The 24789-nt window shown below is 38.2% G+C and overlaps 1 protein-coding gene and 1 long non-coding RNA gene across 3 annotated transcripts in view; both read left to right on the plus strand.

Moving 5' to 3' along the window:
* LOC134295706 (uncharacterized) overlaps window positions 1–20781 on the plus strand; it is a 38504-nt gene extending 17723 nt beyond the window's left edge. The window contains exons 1-2 of the long non-coding RNA XR_010002335.1: window positions 1–20197; window positions 20552–20781. The exon at window positions 1–20197 is cut by the window's left edge and continues 17723 nt beyond it. This is a non-coding gene — a long non-coding RNA (uncharacterized LOC134295706). The remainder of the gene's footprint in view (window positions 20198–20551) is intronic.
* Window positions 1–24789, plus strand: part of plcb1 (phospholipase C beta 1) — a 650154-nt gene that overhangs the window by 228684 nt on the left and 396681 nt on the right. The gene's annotated exons all lie outside the window — the stretch shown is intronic.

Raw genomic sequence — 24789 nt, forward strand, 5'->3', positions numbered from 1 at the left:
GAGATGGTGCCCATCTTTGACTGGGGAGGTGCTTTCTCCATTTTTTCAAACCGAGGAGCCTGCATTGTCACCTGGTCATGTGGCTGGCAAGATTGCTTGGAGCATCTTTGCCTTTTCCCGCCGAAGCGGTACCTTTTTATCTACTCACATTTGCATGTTCTCAAACTGCTAGGTTGGCAGGAACTAGGGCTGACAGATTGGAGCTCACCCTGTCTTGTAGATTCGAACTTCTGACCTTCAGGTCAGCAGTCCAGCAGTACAAGGGTTAAAATCATTTCACCACCGCGGCCCTCATGGTGTCTTTAGGCATTTGCTAAGTCCACAAATCAATTCTCAATACAGTATAACCCCCATATATGCAGGGCTAGTATCTGTGGTTTCATTTATCCACTTCCAACAAAATAGGGCCTCTCTGGCACAGCTGTATAGTATTCTTGGGATGCAGTCCTTCATTTCAATATGATTTGCTATTGTCTGTAATTTTGGTTATCAGTGCAATTTCTAGGAACAAATCCTTCCTGAATTTGGGAGCTGTACTGTATTTTCATCCAGGGAATCAAACCATATGTCAGCTCTGTAAATCATCTGGAAGAAGAAGAAGAGGAGGAGGAGGAGGAGGAGGAGGAGGAGGAGGGGGAGGAAGAGGAGACAGCTTTCATATACTACATCTTAACATTACAACAGGAGTACCCTTGCAAGGTCCACATTTGTCCACATTTGTGGCCATCCTTGCTAATTATGAAAAGGAGGGCAGAAAGAGTACAGTTCAATCCAAAACCAAGGCTTGTCGTTGTGAGGTTGCCTCTTATGGGGGTCCTCTCTCAGTTTTTCTATTTCTATTTTTTTAAAAATACTTATATGGGAAACATAAAATTAGTAGTGGTCAGGTTGCTCCTCCTTTAATTGAACAGGTGTCTCTTCCTTTAACTGAAAAGAGTTGTGGATATGCATGATGCAGTACTTCAACTTTTAATTAGAAGGATTCGCATTCTGTCACAACCTTCTAAAAATAACCAGCATTTAGAGAGAACAGCCTTCTGGCATGTCCACAAAGAATATTCAGTCTTGCCTTACATTGAAATTTGGCTTGCGTACTTTCTTTCATTTGTCAGATGTTGCTATTTTTATCCTTTGATAAATTCAAGTCATTTTTCACGTTTCCTGCCCTGGCTAAATTAGAAACTATTAAGTGGATTACACCAAAGTTATTTTTTAAAGGCAACAGTAAATAAAGTGCAAGATCTATGCAAGCATTTGCACTTTCTGGAAAACCATATCTAAATTTGGAACTTGAAAAATATCATGTCTTCAACTGAATTGTTCCATATTCTTTGTTGCTGAACAGAATGCAGGAAAAGCCACATTTGTCAGGGTGTAGGGCAGTATTTTTCTGGGGAAAAGAGAGACTGAGGTTTTCCCTGAGTGTAGAACATAAACATGAGTCTCATTGTTTCCAGCTGTTTTACTCAGGTTTTCTCTTGCCATACAATTTAATTATGGTTTTGTTCACAATTGCCAGTTGTCAAAACCTTTTAGATATTTTTGTCTGTTGGATTCAATGCTTTCTTTAAATCTATATAGCAAGAGTGGGAATTTAGAATCTCATCCAGTGACACAGGAGCAGGCTTTTTCTCTTTTAGTGAGAAATCTCCTTGGTCTCCTTTCCATGTCACCTACAGATTTGCTCCAGAGATTAGACTGGTCAAATGTAGAAAGTGCATAAGCAGAGCAGTTATGGTTCCATTGGGAGATGTATTGGATACAATACACTATACTAGGAGAAAGTTTAATTGTACAATAAGTTGAATCCAGTATGTGTGTTATGTTCTGTTTCTTGTTCAGCTATTGACTACACACTCAATAACAATAACAATAATAATGTAATAATAATATACTTTATTTATATCCTGCACTTCTCCCCTAGGGGACATAGAGCAGATTATAGGATTTACAGTGGACATAGGCAAACATTCAATGCCTTTACAGTCACATACAATGAGACATACAAAAACAAACAAAAGCAAAGTCTTCTCCTTTCATTTCCGGCTTCTGGAGGTGGTGCCTATCTCTGACTCTGGGGAGGTGCTTTCTCCGTTTTTTCAAGACAAGGAGCCTGCATTGTTACCTGGTCATGTAACAAGATTGCTTGCTCTTTGCCTTTTCCCGCTGAAGAGATACCTGTTTATCTACTCACATTTGCATGTTTTTGAACTACTAGGAGCTAGGGCTGACAGATGGGAGTCACCCTGTCTCACAGTTTCGAACTGCCAAACTTCAGGTCAGCAGTTAAGCAGCACAAGGCTTTAACTCATTGTGCCACTGCAGCCTCCAATGTTAAAGGGGGAAATCTCACAATTTCACAATTTCAATTCCAACCAGATGTTACTGGTTTTCGATTGTTTGTGCTGTTCTAATATATTTTCAGTGTGTTTACCTTATTACATGATGTTGTGTGTGTGTGTGGTAACTACTTGTGAAAACAAGTAGAAAATAATTCAAGAAACAGGCAAGCAGCTGACCCATCCTTGATTAAATAATGGAGAAAGCCCACTCTGTTCTGACCTATATGCATTCATGGCCAGGAACACAAATAGAAGGATTCTTGCATTCATCCAAGAATCTAGCATAGGACTTTGTGAATGGGAGCTGAGGACACTTGTGCATTTTAATGGGGACTGTTGTACAGAGCAAAGAATGGCTATCCTGGGAAGAACAAGAACACCAAAGCAACTCTTTTCCAATGAAGGGCAAACCAAGCATAGTGAATTATTGCAGCATCGGTCAAATGTTAGCCAAATGCTTCAATGTCATCAATCTTGGAACACTGTTGGATTTCTACTGTCTCAAATTAATAATTACACAAAACACGACAGAAGAAAAAAAGAAGGGGACTTTTTTCAATGGAGCCTTGGAACCAAACATGGCTGCAGAGCAAGCTGATCAAACACTCATAGCAAAGCAATTAAACTGAAAGTTAAATGCCTTTGTGACCTGAATGAGAACAAAATGTAAACTACTGAGCTCTTTGGATGGGGATGAAAAGACAAGTACTGTCCTTGAAAGTGCTTGCCACAGATTGGGTATCCCTTATCTGGAATTCTGAAACCCATAATGTGCCAAAACCATAATTATTCATATGGGTGGCTGAAATAGAATTTTTTTTGCTTTCTGATGTGAACAAACTTTGTTTCATACACACAATAATTGTAAATAGTGTGTATATAATTATCATCAGGCTATGAGTATAAAATGTACATGAAACATAAAAGAATTTCATGTTTTGATATCTATAAGATATCTTATTATGTATATGCAAATATTCCAAAATCAGAAACAAAAAATCTGAAATCCAAACACTTCTAAGAAACAAGCATTTCAGACAAGGGATATTCGACCTCTAACTTTCTCAATAGTGGACCTATAACATATTGAAAATCCATGGGACTGTATCAGTATAACCAAGAACTGGTGTCAGTAGGCTTCCCTGTATGCTAAGCAAAACAGTCTTGGGAATACTGTTTCCAAATCAGTGAGTTGTGTGATCCACAGGGAAGTTCACATTGCTATTGGTGTCTAGTATTTCCGTTGCTGTTCTGACATTGTTTCTTGCATGGTGACATCAATTAGCTAAATTCAAGCTGACAAGATTGGTCAGTTCTTATTGCACTCTCATGCTGACTAAATTTGCTTTTTCTGAATGGGCAGGATCCTTATAATCTCTATTTTGTTTTTTGTGAGGAAAGCGTCACAACATCAAAAATTTTGTCTGTGATATCTTTTAATATGCAACTTAAAAGAAGCATTTCTCTCCTGAACATGAGATGCTGCATTGAAGAATGTATTTAATTTAGAAGTTGGCATGTAAATAATACTCACATGTTTTCTCATCCTCAATGAGAAAGTATATCTCAATGAGTCAAAAGAGATAAGAGTTTAACCGTTTAACCAGAACTCTTGGACTCACCTTGCATGAGAAGAATGGCTAGTATCAGACTACATGATGAAATCCAGTCTGTTTTCCCATAAATCAATATACAACTTTAGGGAGCACTTGAGAAAAGTTATTTTTCTAGATTGCAGTTTCTCCCATCTAGCATGGGGGAATTCTGGGAACTGTACTCCAAAACTATTTTTTCTAAGAATATTGGAATCACTGTGATCTGTTTTTCACATTAATAGAAGTAATTCCCTTTCCTCTCTGCCATAGGCTTTCACTAGCTCTAAAGTGGGAGCCATAGTAGTTGGATTCAAGTGGGATGCTGAAACAGGTGTGGTTCCTTTTCATATGTCAGTGAGCCTGCATCTGCCTGGGGTCCCTTTTATCATCCTCTGGTAACCTGGTTAGATGACCAGGCAGGAAGAGTTAACATCTATACCCGTGGTTCTCAACCTGTGTGTCCCCAGATGTTTTGGTCTTCAACTCCCAGAAATCCTAACAGCTGGTAAACTGGCTGGATTTCTGGGAGTTGTAAGCCAAAAAACCTGGGGACCCACAGGTTGAGAACCACTAATCTATTCTCTACTTCAGTGTTTCTCAAACTGTGCTCCCCTGGGTATTTTTGGACTTCACTTCCCAGAAATCCCAGCCAGTTTACTAGTTGTTAGGAATTGTGAGAGCTGAAGTCCAAAACATCTGGAGGAGCACAGATTGAGAAACTCTGCTTTATTTAATCATTTATAAGTATTGAAATCTCAGGATTTTTATGGGATAGTTACATGTTTTTTATCTGTCTTTCGGGCTATTTACACATTCCCTTTAAGGGGGGAAAAATAAACATATCAGTGTCTACGCTCAATGTGTTCATTATGTTACATGGTGTGGAAGACATTATACAGTCATTACAGTATATGGCAGATCAGATACTTAGCTTTCATAACAATTGAATCTTTATCTCTGCATCACTCTAGTAGATTTCTCTATAGTTCACACAAGGGGAATACTTCCTTCTTAAACAATTTTACTCATTCATTTATCCACTAAGGAATATATTCTATTCTGTCTCTGGACATTGCTGTATCTAGCAATATCCATTACTATACTTAGCAAAATGAGATACATATTTGTTTAGCATATAAGACTAGCAGAGAACAAAGATTCTTTCTCTTACCAGCATGCTCTATGTCTATCATCTTGTCTGGGCTATCAGTGGACAACAGCACTGTTGTTATCAATGGCATTGTTCTATGCTGAAGTCTGATAAGCCAGCTTCTATTTCAGCTTGGCCTAGTTCATATTTTTTCCTAGTCTAATCAACTTACACATCTGCTCCAGTGAGATATGCAATACTTATAGGTCTTCATTTATATTAGCACTAGCTTTGCCCGGCCACGCGTTGCTGTGGCATGGAAAATAAAGTAATGAGAAGTAGGCAGGCTTTGAAGTTGCAAGGCTATTCATTCCTGTGTATCTGTTTAGGTTTTTTATTTATTTTTTATTGGAAGTCATACCTTGGGTGTCGGTGTGGTGTCAATTGGCCAAGTTGAGTAGGATTTAATGGCCTTGTAGCCTAAAAGCCTGGAGGATTCTTCCCTGGGGGATTCCTTTGTTGGGTGGTGTTAGCTTGGCTGATTGTTTCTTGTCTGGAATTCCCCTGTTTTCAGATTGTAGTTCTGTATTTACTGTTCTGGTTTTAGATATGTTTTATGGTGGGAGCCAGGTTTTTTTCATTGTCGATAGATATACCTAGGTAAGAAATGGGTTTAGGGCAGGTTTTCACCATTCATTCTAAACTCCTTATAATCCCCTAATGAAGGTGGGGTTGAGTGGTAGTTACCAGCTCAAGTCAGACTGTCATGGCTAAGTGGACACTTGAACCAGGATCTTTCTCATTTGTGGCTGTAGTCAAGTGAATGGCCAATTTTTAGTCTAACATGTAAAGGAACTCTCTAAGGTACTGAGGTCTCAATTCACCAAACAAAAGCAAAAATATATTCCAATACCTAAGATCACTGGGTATCAACCTGTGGTTCCCCAGATGTTTTGGCCTTCAGCTCCCAGAAATCTTAGCAGCTGGTAAACTGGCTGGGATTTCTGGGAGTTGTAGGCCAAAACACCTGGGGACCCACAAGTTGAGAACCACAGCCTAAGATCAACAGAGAATGACATGCTTTCTCATTTTTATGCAGTTAAACTGTCAAGGCCTTTCTTCTTTATGGGCACTTGTTATGGCTTTTGGATAAAGTCTTTGTGTCAGTTTCATTCATTTCAACTGTAGGTGAGACTCACTATAGGTTTCCCTGTCACCAACCCAGGAGGTTTGTCATCGAGAAAGAGCACTGTGGAGGAAATAATGGTGGAAAGATCGGCACATGATGAAGAGGGACAAGATTGCATAGAATTACCAGCCCTAGATGAACTAGTTAAGTAAGCAGGGTTTGCTAATAGCATTACATCACTCTAGGTCTAATGATTGTGTCACATGTGTTTTAGAAGATCCAACACAAGGGGAAAATGCCCAGTCATCTAATGAGTTAGTCTGGACAGTTTTTAATGATTTGACCTGAGTATAATTCTTTAATGATTAACTGGGCAGTCACTGGCATGGGAAGAAATAGGTTTAATAATTAAAAAAAATAAAAAACAACGGGCTTAGAAGGAAAAATAATTTGAAGAGATTTTCACTTTTCTGTTTTATATATGCCAGAATACCTCTTGTCACATAGCTGTGCATCACTTGAAAACACAGAATGCCCTTGTCTATTTGAGTGTTTCTACTTATCTGCACATTTATGTGAATTGTCTGAATGCAGTAGTTAATTAATTGATCACAATTCATATAGGTAATCACTTTGGTTTTTGTTAACTGGCTGACAGTCCTGCTGGGAATCAGGAACTTCAAAACAAAAATAGGATGTTGTTAATGAAAACTAGAAATCTATTTATTCAGGAGAAATGTTTTCAGACCTATCTGGAAGAAGTATGTGAAAAAAGGCAAGCACCCTTGACTTGGAGATAATTTGTTATTTTAGGTAATACTTCAGTACTCATTTCTTCAATTGCTTTTCATAGTTGATTCTGAATGAAATAATAGTATCTTTCAAATTCTGCCACTGCCAGACTAACATGGTTCAGAAAAAAAAACCTGTCTGTGTTTGCTAAATTGTGAAAGGTAGTCTTCTTCAGGTGGTTAAAGTAGGGACCATCTAGAGAAGGGATTCTTAACCAGGGGTTAATGGACCCTTTGAGGGTCTGTGGAAAGACTTCAGAGGGATTATGATCTTAAATTAAAAACATCAACTTAGCATCTTTACCTTTAACTGGAATCTAGCATTTCCTTCACTTTGAATTTATACATTACAGTAGTTAACAGGTATTGAAAATGTAGTTTTGAATAATCCTATTTTTTAAAGACATGCCATTGTTGAGTATCATAAAACTATCTGCTGCTAGAGGCTCAAGGTATTTGACCCACAGATGACAAGATGTTTAAGAAATCCCCATACCAAATCAGTGCAAGATTTATCATGCAAGGTTAATTGTCATTGTTGTGTGCCTTCAAATAATTTTGGATTTATGGCAACTCTTCCTATTTGGTAATAAACTGGAAGAAAATCAAACCAACAAAAACAACAAAAAACAACAACAACAACAACAGGGTATAATATCTCACAATCTCTGAGGATGCCTGCCATAGATGTGGGCGAAATGTCAGGAGAGAATGCTTCTGAAACATGGCCATATAGCCTGGAATGCACACCCTGTGATTCCGGCCTTGAAAGCCTTTGACAACACACAGAACAATAACAACAATAATAATAGCAACAACTTTATTTCTGTCCTTCCCTATCTCCCCGAGGGGACTCAGGGTGGTTATCTCAATTAACTATCTCAATTAACAGGCAAACAAATACAGGTTGAGCTGACCTGTGATTTATGATGGTTTAATGTACACAAACTTTGTTTTATGCAAATATTTACTAAAATGTTGTTTATAAAATTACCTTTAGGTTATGTGAAACATAAATAATTTTTTTCAGCAGATTAGGGTCCTACCTCCAAGCTTTCTCATTATGTATTTATATGCAAATACAGGTATTTCAAGAGCTGAAAAACTCAGAAGCTCAACCATTTCTGGCTCCAAGCATTTCAAATAACAGATACTCAACTTATGCAAATCTTTGCTTCAATACATGAACAAAGCTGGATATTTTTATTTTGTGAGCACATGGAGTAGGAACAAATTAAAAATGTTATTTTGCTTAATGTTTTCCTTCAATTTTCTGTCACCCTTGTGACTTTGAGCCCTAAGCTCTGCTGCACTCCATTCAAAGAATGGCACAAAGGCTCCAGGTCAAGGTAAATCTGAAAAGCTACAAGTACAGTAGAGTCTCACTAATCCAAGCTAAACGGGCCAGCAGAAGCTTGGATAAGCGAATAACTTGGATAATAAGGAGGGATTAAGGAAAAGCCTATTAAACATCAAATTAGGTTATGATTTCACAAATTAAGCACCAAAATATCATGTTATACAACAAATTTGACAGAAAAAGTAGTTCAATACGCAGTAATGTTATGTTGTAATTACTGTATTTACGAATTTAGCACCAAAATATCACGATATATTGAAAACATTGACTACAAAAATGGCTTGGATTATCCAGAGGCTTGTTTAAGCGAGGCTTGGATTAGTGAGACTCTACTGTACTTGTTGTCTAGGGATGGATGAATCACTCTGTGTGTAATCCTTGTCAGTTTTGCATGTAGCCAATCATAAATCCTTTCCCATCGATTTCTGCATGTATCTGCATTTTTTTGAAAGCATGCATAGACATCTTTTTGTATATAGCCTTTTCCTTACGCTCTCATTTTATACCCTTTTACAAGTTTATACATTCTGTGTGCAGCTTTTCTTAGAATACAGATGTTTAATATGCACTTTTCAGAGATAAGTACTGCATCACAAAATTCAGAGAAATGTGCAGTCAGGAGGATAGCTGTATTCCAATCTAAATATTAATCTGCTAAATGCAAATTTTATAAATCCATGTCAGAAACGAAGTCATTTCCTCACGTCTATTTGTATCAGAAATGTACCTGAACAGAAAACTGACCAGAGTGTGGAGACATTGCATATTGATACAGCACAAGGTTCATGTGAAGAAGTTTCTGGGTTTGACCCCACATATCTCAGTCAAGAAGAGTTTTGGACTGGATCTACACAGTCCTATATCCCAGGATCTGATCCCAGATTATCTTCTTATGCCAGATTATTTGGTAGTGTAGACTCATATATCCAATTCAAAGCGGATAATCTGGCATCAGATCCTGGGATATAGGACAATGTAGATCAGTGGTTCCCAAAGTTATTTGGCCTACCGCCCCCTTTCCAGAAAAAATATTACTCAGCGCCCCCTGGAAATTAAATTTTAATAGCAATTAAATAGAAAGATATATGTATTAATGTATATTGCAAATGCATCTGTGGCCATCACCGCCCCCCTGGATCACTGCAGCGCCCACCAGGGGGCGGTAGCACCCACTTTGGGAATCACTGACGTAGATCCATCCTTGTGTAGCAGGCTGGTAAGTCTTTGTTTTTTAAGAACTTGGAAAGCCATTGCTAATTAGAGTAAACAGTATGGTTGAAGATGATCTTATAGTAAGCTAATAACTGATCCCTCATGAAGCAGCTACATTTGTTTCTATAGTCAGAAATGCCACAAAAATGCAGCTTGGACCTGTTTTGAGAAAGGCAAAATACTAATGTAGCAAGCAACCCCACTCTATAGTGAATGGTTAAGGCCCCTTCCACACAGCTGAATAAAATCCCACATTATCTGCTTTGAACTGGGTTATATGGCAGTGTGGACTCTGATAACCCAAGTCAAAGCAGATATTGTGGGATTTTCTGCCTTGATGTCTGGGTTATATGGTTGTGTGGAAGAGCGCTATGAGAAGATGAAATGTAACAAAATTCAAAATACATGAGAAACAATAATAATAATATTAATAATAATGAGCCAACTCCAAAACATAAAATATATTTTGCAAGCTTTTGAATCTTCGTGGATTTTTTATGTGTAGATGTTAAAAACCATGGGGAAGAAAAGCAGGATGGAAATGAAATAAGTAAATAAATAAATAAATAAATAGATAAACCATTTAAGAATAACAGACCTATTTTATTTTATTTCCTGAATAAAATAATCAGTTAAGTAGAGGCCAGTCATTACCCTTTTTGGCCACATGAGGACTGAAGAAAAATGCAATAAAAGACAGGTAAGAGATTTCAACTCCCATTAGTATCAGAAAAGTAACTTCTCTAGAGATCCCAATGTCCCTGACTGCCCCTTTCTTAGCCTGAGAACACTGAACCTCTCAAGAAGCCTTTAAATTAAGTTCCAGCCCTTTGGATTCCCTCTTGTTTAGGATTTCCCTATTGTGGTGAAATCTGGTGTATTGAAATCTAGGGGAGAAAGTATTTGGATCAAAATGTACATTGACATTTTGCAAAAGGCTAGATCAAAATACAGAGAAAACATGGCAACTTTGTACAGAGGCTGTCTTTTGGTCTGTGCCTTTGATTTCCTTTGGATTTCACATCCCCAGAAAGAAAACTATTGCAATTAAACCGGGGCTTTCTGTTGCTATAAGAATGGATCTTGTGAAGTGTCAGGGGAGCTAAATGGGCATTTCAGCACACAGCGGCTTGGGAAAAGAAGCTGCCAACCATTTGAACTGTAGTCTTTGTGTTCTTTCCAGTTGTGAATGGACAAACAGTGAAGGGATAAAATCCTCAGTGGCATGTTTTCACACAGTGATTGCAAAGCTACAAGGGCTTATTTCTCTGACAGAAAATGGAAAAAATAACAGTGAGAAAACAGCAGCAGTGGTCAACAGAATAAGGCTAACAGAATTGGATTTCATGAATCTTAGGGAGTAAAAACATGAATTTATGTAGTATCAAACATGGTCTTCTAATTAATTACATAAAATGGCAACGGAAGTTAGGTGGGGAATGTTTTGAGGCAGGACCAGTCCTAACATTAGGGAGAATGGAGCAGTTACCTCAGGGGCAGATGCTGAATAGTGTTGGAGGATGAAACAGTATGATCTAGAAAGCCTTCTGCGCAACTCCTTAACTAGCTTGGATTGTTCCAGTGCAGGGAGGATACTGTCCCATTGACAGTGCTGAAGTAAGACCACACTGCCAGTTTGATCAGCTTCTTTAGATAGAAAAACAGGAGTGGGGAGGGAAGTATGGCTATGGGGAGGAAAATGTTTTGACCAAATAAAGGATGGGTGACACTGGGCTCAACAACAACACATGTGAAAGTGATCTTGGGGTCTTAGAAGAACCCATGTTGAACATGAGCCAACAATGTGATTCAGCAACTTAAAAAGTCAATGGGATCTTGGGCTGCCTCAAAGGGGGAGTTTATTGTCTAGATTAAAGGAGGAAATAATGCCCCTCTATTCTGGTTTGGTCACCTGGAATACTGTGTCCAATTCTCAATTTAAGGGGGATATTGACAATCTAGAAAATGTCCAAAGGAAAGTGACTAAAGTGATCGAAGGTCTGGAAACCATGCCCTAAGGAGCTGGGTATGTTTAGCCTGCAGAATAATAATAATAATAATAATAATAATAATAATAATAATAATAATAATAATAATAATAATAACTTTATATACTGCTCTATCTCCTCGAGAGGACTCAGGGCAGTTTCCAACACGTTTGCAAAAACAGTCAATTGTCAAATAAATATACAACAACGTGAAACACAGCAAACATAATAAACACATCATAACAAAGCAAACCAATTAAGTTAAAATAGACATAGTTAAGAGTCAGAACATTTCATCGAGGGATCAAGAACCAGTAGTCAGGGCAAGGTTGACATGGTCCATTTTAAGGGGTAGATAAAACTTATACAGCATATCGTAGGGCCAAGAGGTAAATAGTTTACAGAGCAGGGTCTGCTTTGTTGCACACTGAAACTAATCTTGTTCAAGGTTGAGAAGAGACATGATATGTTGAAATGATGTCAAAAGGAAGAGGGAACAGGCTTGTTTCCTGCTGCCCTAGAAACTAGAACTTGGAGCAATGGGATCAAATTACAGGAAAGGAGATTCCACCAGAACATTAGGAAGAACTTCCTGACTCTAAGAGCTGTTCAACAGTAGAACTCTCTGCCTTGGCATGTGGTGGAAGCTCCCTCTTTGGAAGTCTTTAATCAGAGGCTTAGGTGGCCATATGTCAAGTGCTTTGATTGTACTTTTCCTGCATGGCAGGTAGTTGGATTAGATAGCTGATGTGATTTCATACAATTCTATGATTCTACAACTAATCCCTCCCTTTAGGCCTTCATCCATTGCTTTTGCATTTATTTATCCTGCCCTTCCCACATTATTTGCTAACCTCAGTCCACATCTTTGTCATCACTGTGCTTCGCCCTCCTATTATTTCACCATGCCAGCTTCTGCGTCCACTAGAGTTTCAGCTTCTTTAACATAGTAAGTAGAATGGTAATGATTTTCTCTATTGGCTTCAGTAATAAATGGAAGGGGGAATCATGGTGTGCATTATTTAAGCTCTCACTTGCTACTGCAACATCTCAGAACAGGCTTTGGGCTGTCCCAAGAAATTGACAACCATATCTTGCCCGAGATGATAGTGGATGTTGCTTTGCTGTGTAAACCTTTAACTCGTTCTTTTCAGAAATCAGCTTGTCCAGCCTTCCAAAACTAGGTTCTAGCACACTGTCTCCTCTGCCAAACTGACTGGCTACTTTCTATTCATCCTCATAGCCATTTTGATGGCTCATAGCATATTGTGAAGTTGCGATCATTTTACAGCTGAGCTGTATCAAAAGGACAGAGTGAACCTAATGGAGTTTCATGCTGCTGAGTTCAGAAGGGTGTGTTGCTGATTTATACTCAGCCCATTGTGCAATGCCAAATACAGCTGTGTCCAATCCTCTGGAGTACTGTGTGCCCATCACAAGTAATTAAGCAAGTTTTTAAACTACATGGTAAACTGAGAAATTGAGTCATAAATGAGCAATGAAAGGACTAGGTCAATCCAAAGAAAACGAGGTAAAACATAAGCTGGGGCACTATTGACTCAGTCTGCAGGGTAATGCCAAGACAAGTGTTCTTCATGGTAGTACAACATGAACTGCCATTTATGTTGAGTATATGGTTACTTCTTTTGGATCCTAAAATAGCCAGACATGCCTTTCTCTTGAGGAACAGTTTGCTGAGTACTTAAAAACGAGTCATATTTTATTGCCAGCTGCATGAACAGAAATAGCTAGAAACTGAGAAATGTTTTTTGGCTATGCCGTAAACAGCTGGATTTTATGTGTTTAACGTTTCGTGCTGACTGGTCACTCCATCAAAATAAATCGAGAGGGATAAAGCCAAGTTCCATTTCTGTGGAACTTTGTTCCCATTTGTATCATACTGTACATATGTAGAAACACAGTCCAACACATAAACCAAGGATCAGAGAAGCTGCCTCATCATTTTACTTATCATTCTAGAAATATCTTCTGCTTTGTGACCTCTGCATGGTGTGAAAAAAGAAAAGAAAAACAAGGACCACAAGTCAATTTTTTGCAAAGATTTATTTATCTTTTTGTTAGAGGCGTTTAAAAATAGAACACAAAGCAAGATATAAGAAATACAGAAGGGAAATAAACATTTTCAGTGTGGGGTTGCCATACTTTATCCAGAGCAAAGCTTTAAGAGCCTTTCTCTATTTTGAGAAGAAATTTTGCAACCCGGAGGCTCCATTGTGTAGGCAGAAATCTTGGCTTGCCTATTAAAACTCATCTTAATAAGGTTGTTGTTTGTGTGAGGTGGGAAAATGGAAACCTTACACCCAAGAGCATTCCTTTCCAAATTTCTGTCTGAAACGTAAGAACCAATTGTAAATCTTAATGGTGTCCCAGTTTTCCTTCCTGTTCTGAGAATTGAGGAAACTTCTGGGCCTCAGAGTTGCTATGCTTGAGAGTCCAGCGTTACAGTACTTGATATCCTGGAGCCAAAAATACTACCTGTGTTCTCTCAGAACTGTCTTCCTGTGTTAATATCAGTGTTATATGTGTTTCATTGTTTTTGTTTTTAAGATGAGCTCTCGTTTTCAGGAGAAAACAGCACAGCACACCACGAACTCAGCAGTAGATATGGTAACCTATATAAGTTATTCCTGGATGTACTTCAAACCTGTTTTACTTAAGCCTGAGGAATGGGCTGGTTTAAATCTCAGAGTGATCTCCCTCACAATGCACTGCCATCCACTTCAGGAACTAGCAGAATCCCTTCCTGGCCTATAGCCAGCATGCCCAGTGGGGCTGAGTGCTGCTTCCATGTGGACACTACATTCAGGGAAAGAAGGGAAAAAAACAAATGACATTTTAAAAGTCCCCTTCATGTACTATCAATGGTTTATTAGAGGAATTAAGTGCCTTGTTTGTTTGAGGCTGTGTGCTTCCTTGGGAGGAAGAATCAAAGTTGAGACAAAAGACTCATTGAAAATAGCTGTAATAATTATAATGAGGAGGAGGAATCGGAGTAGGAAAAGAGGAAGGGTGATCCTTTTCTCTATTATAGGAATTGGGCAAATGTATATGGCCTTCTCTGAGATTTCTGGTTGCTAGGACAAAGGCGCTTTGTAATTTTTTGTTCATTTGTAATTACGTTTAACATGGAAAAATTATCTTGAGGGCTCCTTCAGAGAGTACCATTGTGAAATTTTGGGTCACCAAATCAAAACACAGCTCCCCTGCCTTTTAATATACTTTAAATAATCTGTTAAGGATGAATGGGAAGAGAAGAAATTGAGAAACACCCCTAAGGGTATCACTCTACATTGCAGAGGGGGGGATCACTCAAAATATCTAACCTTATTGCCCCCTTTGAGGAATTCCTGACTCTTTGGTGCCATGCATTATTGTACTTCAAACAAGTACTAGGAGACTCTATGAATCTCCAAGCATTCCTCTAAAAATGTAGAGGAGAGACTATGGGAAAGAGAAATCAGATGTGCTCACCCCTTCCTATCAAGGGAATCATAATTATGCAGTGTCACATCAAAAGTGGTGGTGGGGATAGAGGATATTTCAAGTATTTGTTTGGCCAGTTTTGCAATAAAGTGATCAAAGAAACTGAGATCTCACATCTGATGAGCAAGATATCCAATAGATGAAGTACATTTTAATCTTGGTTATGATTAAAATGTTATATAATGTGATTTTATTTTGTAATGCTATCTGTTTTTATATGAATTGTTGTTTTGTACACTTTTTTAGGCATTGAATTTTTGCTTATTTATTGTAAGCCGCCTTGAGTCCCCCCTGGGAGAAAGGCGGGGTAAAAATGATGTAAATGATCATTTTTTTTCGATAGAGTTACGAGTTGGGTCGATACAGGGAATGCCGTGGATGTAGCATACCTAGATTTCAGTAAGGCCTTCGACAAAGTCCCTCATGACCTTCTGGCAAACAAAGTAGACAAAACTACAGTTAGGTGGATCTGTAATTGACTAAGCAAACGAACCCAAAGGGTACTCACCAATGCATCGTCTTCATCATGGAAAGAAGTCACGAGTGGAGTGCCGCAGGGCTCCGTCCTGGGCCCAGTTCTGTTTAACATCTTTATTAACGATTTTGATGAAGGGTTAGAGGGCACGATCATCAAGTTTGCAGATGACACCAAACTGGGAGGGATAGCCAACACTCCAAAAGAAAGGAGCAGAATTCAAAACGATCTTAACAGACTAGAGAGATGGGCCAAAACTAACAAAATGAAGTTCAACAGGGACAAATGCAAGATACTTCACTTCGGCAGAAAAAATGGAATGCAAAGATACAGAATGGGGGGGCCTGGCTAGACAGCAGTACATGTGAAAAAGATCTTGGAGTCCTCGTGGACAACAAGTTAAACATGAGCCAGCAATGTGATGCGGCTGCTAAGAAAGCCAACGGGATTTTGGGCTGCATCAATAGGGGTATAGCATCTAGATCCAGGGAAGTCATGCTCCCCCTCTATTCTGCCTTGGTCAGACCACACCTGGAATACTGTGTCCAATTCTGGGCACCACAGTTGAAGGGAGATGTTGACAAGCTGGAAAGCGTCCAGAGGAGGGCAACTAAAATGATCAAAGGTCTGGAAAACAAGTCCTATGAGGAGCGGCTTAAAGAACTGGGCATGTTTAGCCTGCAGAAGAGAAGGCTAAGAGGAGACATGATAGCCATGTACAAATACGTGAGGGGAAGTCATAGGGAGGAGGGAGCAAGCTTGTTTTCTGCTGCCCTGCAGACTAGGACATGGAACAATGGCTTCAAACTACAGGAAAGGAGATTCCACCTGAACATTAGGAAGAACTTCCTCACAGTGAGGGCTGTTCGACAGTGGAACTCTCTCCCCCGGACTGTGGTGGAGGCTCCTTCTTTGGAGGCTTTTAAGCAGAGGCTGGATGGCCATATGTCAGGGGTGCTATGAATGCGATTTCCTGCTTCTTGGCAGGGGGTTGGACTGGATGGCCCATGAGGTCTCTTCCAACTCTACTATTCTATGATTCTATGATTCTAAATAAATAAATAATACATCTGGATGCACAAGAGATTATTTAAATTACACAGAAAGGAAGATTTCTGACCCATAGTCAGCCCAGGTCTTCTGCTTTCTGAGGCAAGTACAAGAGCCCACATCACACAACTCCACACACAGATGCCAGTTAAGATTTTGCTTCAGTGGTTCTCAACCTGAGGTCCCCAGATGTTTTTGGCCTTCAACTCCCAAAAATCCTAACAGCTGGTAAACTGGTTGGGATTTCTGGGAGTTGTAGGCCAAAAACATTTGGGGACCCCAGGTTGAGAACCACTGTTTTACTTTAATACTAACTTCCTCTGCTGTGTTTTGAGGGTAACAGGCTAAGTTATGGGATAATGATCAGGGTACGTGACACACATACTCTCTCCTCCAAATCTTTCCCACTTCTCTGTTCTACGTTCATGCATCTTAGTTCAGACACAGAAAACCAAAAAGTGCAGTTCCAACCACTATATCCAAATCACACTTTATATCCTTGTAACTGCTAACAAGGATTTCAGTAAGCTTTCTTAGTTATTATAATTATAGCCTTGCCTTGAAAAGGCAAATGCAACTGCCAACACCACTGCTGGGCCTGAGGCTAATCAAGAGAATGGAGCCATTTGTCAGCATCCTTGAATCCCACTGCAAACAGGAAGACTGACTACAATAGGCAATTGTTCAAAGTAGTGTGTCTCCAGCACTTACCGTATTTGTATGTTATTATGAAACTCTGTCTTTCAACAAATACTCAAGTGAGGGTTCTAACAAACGATAAACATCCCCCCCCCCCAGACAAAATTAGATTCCACTATCATGTCAAGAACTTTCTTTCAAACATTGCCAACTAGCTGACAACGCCTTTGAACTACTGACTTGGACAAGGGCCTATTGTAGCTGATCAAATATTCCTTATTTGCTTTAGTCACAAAACAAATATCATGTGGAAACTTTTTAACGCTTATTTTGAAAAAATAGGGCACCCTGGTATCAAATTGAACCATCACAGACTCCACTGATTTTCAGTTACTGGGAAGAACATGCCCAATATTGTGCAGATTTTCAACAGCCCATACAATTTACAGAATAGATCTGTACTCCTTATGTTTTCACACTACAGTTACTGAAGCCATATCATAAAGGTATAGACTAAGGGCCCATTTCCACTGCCATATAAAATCCCAATTATCTACTTTGAACTGGATTATACGGCAGTATATACTTATATAATCCAGTTCAAAGCAGATAATGTGGATTATCTACTTTGATAATCTGGATTATATGGCAGTGTAGAAGGAGCCTGAGTTTGCAGGACCTGATCTGGGCTGTTGATAGTAGAATGATTTGGAAATCTTTTGTTTGCAGGGCTGTCATAAGCCAACGTTGACTTGATGGCATTTAACAACAACAACAACAACAACAACAGGAAATTGACCTTGATTCCACTGGATTACCGTAATTGTTGATCAGGCCAGGAGCAGTAACCATCACATTCAGCATACTCATATACCTTTAAAAAATATTAAGTGATTTTAAACATAGAAAGGGTGGGAACAATATTGGGTGTAGGAAAGAAAGTGAAAAGGAAAAGGGAAATGGTGAGGAAAAGGGAAAAAACGAAAAAAGTATATAAAATGATTTTTTTTTAAAGAAAAGGCTTGGCCTTCTGTTCTTCCTTTCGGTTTTATTATCCGTAGTTTGCCATTTTTCCTTTTTGTTTAGTCCTTCTTTCCCATTTTATTTCTATTTTCATTATCAAATTTCCATTTTCTATAGTTGGTATTCCATTTTAATGTATTCTTCTAGAGATGACCAACTAATCATTTTTAAACCTCTAGCATTACCCTTCTTTAATAGGTAAGTTAACCTATCCATGTCCTTTATTTCCCTAACTTTGCTTAACCAGTCCTCCTTAGTTGGTAACTCATATGTCTTCCATCTTTTCGCAAATACTATCCTGGCTGCTATTGCCAGATATGTAAGTAGTTTTTCTTTATTAGAGTCTTTTATAATTTCCTTTTCATATATTCCTAATAAATGTATTTCAGGTCTCATTGTATAACTAATTCCCAGAATTTTTTGACTTTCTTTGTGTATCATCTTCCAAAATTCCATTGTTTTGCTGCATGACCACCATAAATGGTAATATGATCCTTCTTTTTCTTTACATTTCCAGCACCTATTATCCAAATTTTTATTACATTAATCCTAATTTTTAGGGGTTATGTACCATCTATGCAGTATTTTGAGCCAGTTTTCTTTTAGGTCCATAGCGTAATTAAATTTTTAATTTTCTTTGCCATATTTCTTCCCATTCTTTCATCATTATTGGTCTACCAATGTTTCTTGCCCATTTCATCATTGAATTCTTTATTTCTTCTGTTTCAGTAGCCCGGGCATTCCAGCAATTTGTTGTAGATTTTCGTAATCAACTTTTTTTCCGTAGAAAGTATGTTATCCCAGAAGTCTTCCTTTTCATTAAATCTAATTTTCTTATCTATGTTGTAATGTTCTTTAATGTTCTTTAATGTTGTAATGTTCTTTAATTTGTAAATATTGGAGCCACATAATCTGTTTATAGTTTCTTTTTATGTCTTCATGTCATCTTAAGTTCCAGGAGTTACCCTTCTTTATCAGCAATTCTTTATATGTAGGCCACTTCATCCAGCCCAACAGTCTTCTTTGGTTTGCTTCCAGTGGAGCCACCCATAATGGAATCTTTTCATAAAAATAATGTTTATATCTTTCCCATACCCGTAGAAGGGATGATCTCACAAAATGGTTACCAAAGTTCTTCTCCTCTGTGGACCCCTCATACCATAGGTACGAGTGCCATCCTTTCCTCAGGTCAAATCCTTCCAGTGTCAGTAGTTTAGGTTTTGTCAATTTCATCCATTCCAAAACCTCTCCTCCTTTTAGAATCAGTCATTATTGTAAATTTTATCCTGGGTTTTTTCCCCCTTCCATATACATTTTGACAAATCTTTGTTCCATTCTTTGAAACGTTTTATATTTCTAATTATTGGTATTCTTTGTCTGTTGCCTTGTTCTTGCTTCTTCCCTTTTACTCCTTTCCTTTGCACGTTGTTTTGCCCGTTGTTCCTATCGCCGTCCCTCACGTGGTCCCATCTGCCAGCCCCTCCGTTGTCCTGTCTTGTCAGGATGCTGTCACTTTATTTTCGGTTCTATCTGCTCCCCCCCCCCCCCAAGCCGCTCTTTCTCGGCTTTTCTCCATCTAACAAAATATTACAAACCTTGAGCATTCACCTTCCCGAAGTATCTATGAATAACAAATGAGTGCAAAACAAGCAACTTAGTAGTCTAAAAAATTCAAGTTGTCATGTTCACATTTGTTGATACTCAGTGGACTAATTTAAATCTTTCATTTGGTGGAGTGACTCTAATTAATTGAGGCTTTATTTGCACTGCAGAATTATAGCAGTTTGACACAACATTGCCATGGCATATGCTGTAAAATTCTAGAATTTGTGGCTTTGTGAGATACTTACAAAAAGCTCTGGTGACACAACAAATGATAACCCCAAGATTCCAGATGGTGCTACAGCTGTTAAACTGCAATAATTGTGTAAGATGGGTAGCCTCAAAGAAACAGATTTTTAAAAGGATAATGATTTTGACACTCTAATCAACAAAAACTGTAAGAGCAAAATGCCATCTGAGAAGAAGTATTCCCCCTTCTGTCTCATGCAGAGGCAATGCCTCTTCTAAAGTGGTTCTGCTGTAACTTATATAATTCTTAGTAGTCAGATGATTTTCCTAACATGAACAATTGATGTAATTTCCACAGCATGAAAAGAAAGTCGCCTGATAGTTTACTCTATGCGCATAAAGTGAAAACTGGATAACAGAGCAGTAGTTATTTTCCTGCTTGTTTGCTTACTAGGAAAAAATAAAACATTTATGTTCAAATAGGTTAAGCAAAAGCACTAAATGTTACTTGCCAAGCAGTGCATTCATGCCTTTTGACTAATGCACACCTCTCTCTGTTCAGGTTCTGCCTGTTTGGTTTGTCAGGGAATGAAATGCACCAGATCAAGAACTCAATTTAAGAATTTTCACCTATCTGCTAAACTGACAGTAAGAAAGGAATAACACCTCACTGGTTTCGTTTACAGATTGAAGTGCCTCCGTGACAGTACTTATTCAGAGTTATTGCATATGGCTACAATTTAATCTCTTGACCAAGTTGTCACTGTTGTACCATTAAAATGTACAAATGTGTCCAAGAGAATTATTTTTACCATTTCCATTAACCATTTTCTTTTAGAGAAAAAAAATCATGAAACCCCTGTGCTACTTCAGTGGAAAGTAATATCAGTGTTATAAAAGTCTATAGGTACGATTCAGGCTTCCATATTTCAACAGTAAGAAATCCCTCAATCAAATAAATGCTTCTTATTTCTGTTGACTATAGTGGACAATAGTGGAATGAAAATTTTCAAGTTACTATAAAATATCAATAACTGAGAACATCCATGAATACTACCATATCTTAACATTCTGATATCATGAAACTCTAGTCATGAAACTATTTTAGGTGTTGGTTTATTCAAACAAGGCTTTAAGTTTAGACCAGTGGTTCCCAACCTTTTTTTGACTAGGGATCACTTTGATTTTTTTGTTGTTAGCAGGTACCACAAGGTTGAAGAATAATAAACTGTGTTAATCCAAACATACACTTTAATCAAAACTTTTAACATATTTGTTAAACTTAATAGTAACATTAATTATGAATACTATTTTAATATAAAAAAGAACATTTAAAATAGAAAATTAAATTTGGTTTGCATCAATGTGATTTTTGAGCTTGCATCTTCTGTACAAGTTGCATAATTCTGGGGATAATACTATTGCTCAAAGCTGCCATCACTTACTGGATTTGTTTTTAATTACTAGCAAAAAGAAAACCCTTGTTCATATAAATAAGTTGTGGAGAAGACCATAAGATAGCGCAAGGCAATTCCACAAATTTTAGTGTAAAAATGCCTTTTTAACACCAAAACTCCTCAAGAAAATCAGATTCAAAATGAATATGAATGTTGAGGACTCACTGTCAGTAAACAACTGGAGCCATTGAATCACTAAACAGCAAAGCAGAGTCACTAGCACAACCAAACAAGACGAAAGAATACATGCGACAGTCTGACGCTGAGTGGCATGAGTACGTGACATGTCTGTGAGAGAATATGAAAAAGAGTCTCCATATTAGATGAGTTAACTGGAAAGGAGTTGTTATGGCGATAGCTGACTGGCTGAGCCAGCCAGGATTACGATTGGTTGCTGCCTCTGGCTTGGCAGCAGGCTAATGGTATTTCCAACTGTCATTTTCTGTTCTGGAGAGGAAGAGAAAGGAGCTGACTAGATTTTTAGTGAGGAATGAATTGTCTGTCGTGCCCTCCTAAGTTTGATTATTTAAAGAAGAAATGAGGCATATTTAAAAGGATTGTAATATACTGTTGCCCTGTGTGTGTTTGAAGTCTTGAACCTGAATAAAGATACTGTATTGTTACATTCAAGTCTTAAGTGACAACCTTATTACACAGCATTGTTTATCTTTATTTAAAGACTGTGATATAGCTTCTATTTACCTATTTATTTTATTTCTATACAAATCCCAAAAATGTCAATTGCTTGCCCTTCTGTGCTTGCCCAATGTCCTATGCGCTGGTGCCTCCCACGTAGCAACGGAGTCATTAAAATGAATAAAGGTTTAAAATTTTAAATGTTTCGCAGACCATATTTTAGTTCTTGCGGACCACTGGTGGTCTGCAGACCACTGGTTGGGAACCACTGGTTTAGGTTGATCAATGGAAAATTAAATGAAAATTCATTTAAATGGATTAACAGATGACAAAAGATAGTTTTTTCTGTCTTAGCACAGTGTTATGATTCCCAGTTTTGACAGCAATATAGTGTGCAACCCAATCGCAATAAGGTTTTTTTCTGCCTTTTTTAATTAACTGAAAGTAGGTGTAACGGAAAACCTAATTATAATGGGGATTTTGTCTATGTTTATTGATGTTGTTATATGGTAAGAGCAGGCAGGAGTTGGCTGCATCTGATTGGTTGTTGTGTCACCATGGATTGGCAGGCATTGCAGTAGAGTGCTGGCAAGAGAAAGGGGGCGGAGCTAGCTGAGAGGAAAAAGAGGGAAGATTTAAATATTATTCAGTCTCTAACCAGGTGAGCTAGAGGGAAGAAGATATGTGTTTAAGTTTGGAGCTTCCATTGTTATATTGAAAAAAAAAGTGACTGTTTTAGTTCTCAGACAGGTGGAACTGAGAGACGGAGAGTCCTTTGAGACTAAGTTTCCAGTCAGACTAACAAGGGTATAGTGTGAAGATAAGATGTAAGTTATCCATCCAGAAGGCTGAGGAGAAATATATATAATTGAAAGGTTTTTTTTTTCGTGTCAGGAGCAACCGGAGTTGCTTCTGGAGTGAGAGAATTAGCCGTCTGCAAGGACGTTGCCCAGGGGACGCCCGGATGTTTTGATGTTTTTATCATCCTTGTGGGAGGCTTCTCTCATGTTTCCGCATGGAGCTGGAGCTGATAGAGGGAGCTCATCCACACTCTCCCCAGGTGGGATTCGAACCTGGCAGCTTTCAGGTCAGCAACCCAACCTTCAAGTCACTTAGTCCACTACGCCATCTGGGGGCTCCTATAATTGAAAGTGAAGAATGTGCATAACCAAATTGAAATAAGCTAAACTGTTTTGAAAGTTATATAATAATAGTTTTATGTGTTCAAAAGAGTGAAAGACAATAACGAGAATATCTAAGTGGAACTGAAGTAAAGAACTTTGTAACAAATACACTTTATGTGCAAAAGAATTCATAAATAAACTTTTCTTTGTTTCAACTTACTGTATATACTCAAGTATAAGCCTAATTTTTCAGCCCTTTTTAAGGGCTGAAAAAGCTCCCCTCGGTTTATACTCGAGTGAGGGTCCTGGCTGGCTTCTATTCAGGTTGGCGTATACTTGAGTATATAGGTATTCAGAGTTGGACAGTCTTATCTTATTGAAGTCTTATTATTATCTTAAATTACAGTTTTATATAAATATTCAAAAACATTTATCCTACTGATGCCTCAAATAATGCAATTTTATTAATATCTATTTTTATTTTTGAATTTGACCCGTAGCTGCTGCATTTCCCACCCTCGTCTTATACTCGAGTCAGTAAGTTTTCCCAGTTTTTGTGGTAAAATTAGGTGCCTCACCTTATATTCGGGTTGGCTTATACTCAAGTATATACGGTATATATTAAAGTCTCGTGTCAAGTTACAGGACTAAAGTTACATATCTGAAAGTCAGCCAGAGCTTGTATTGGTGCAATCCTGTGAGGAGAAGTTGGAAGCTACATATTGGCTCCAGGTTTGGGTTACATTTAAAATTAAACCCTGTGACAAACCCATATAAAGAAAGGCGACACGGAGACAGAGATAGCGTATTTTCAAGAGTGAACTGCAAGTCACAGAGTGTGTGAAGTTTCTTCCTTCACTCTCCCCTTATTGGCACCATCGCCTCACGCACACGTACATACATATGTCTTATTGTTGGCAGAGGTTTGGATCTTGAAATAAGGTTTTCCCCCTGCCAGAAAAGCCTCGTGCCTCACATAATATTTATTGGTGCAGCGTTGGGATATCAAAGTTTCCCCCTCCCTAGAAAGCATCATGTCTCACAGTAGGCAACACAGAAATCAATTGTTCACTATAAAGGAAGGAAATGAAAGCTGAAGTGATTTAAGTTATTTTAAGAATAAAAAATGTATGCTACACATTTATACATGAAATATTCCATGTGTTCTTTTTTGTTAAGTAAAGATCGTTATATTGTTTTTGAAAAAGAAAGCCAGAGATTAAACTCTTCTTTAAATATGAATTGCAAGTGACAAACATACGGGAAATGAAAAAGGAATTCCAGTAGGAATCAGACCTTCACCCCACATGCACAAAAAAAGGTCTATTGACACACAACCCAGCAGCCAAAAAAAATTATTGAGATGCATTGCTATCTTTGGGGAGCTCGTAAACACATGCATGAAATTTAAACGTCTTGATTTTGACTATATGATGCCTACCTTTTTAGACCAGTGAGGAACCTAAGCTAATACAGTTAGTTTGAATACTAAGAGGAGCTCTAGAATCATCATAGAATCCTATAGTTGGAAGAGACCGCAGTCCAACCCCCTGCCAGGAAGCAAGAAAATCACATTCAAAGCA

This window comes from Anolis carolinensis, chromosome 1 (assembly GCF_035594765.1).
Source record: "Anolis carolinensis isolate JA03-04 chromosome 1, rAnoCar3.1.pri, whole genome shotgun sequence".
NCBI classification, from domain to species: Eukaryota; Metazoa; Chordata; class Lepidosauria; order Squamata; family Dactyloidae; genus Anolis; species Anolis carolinensis.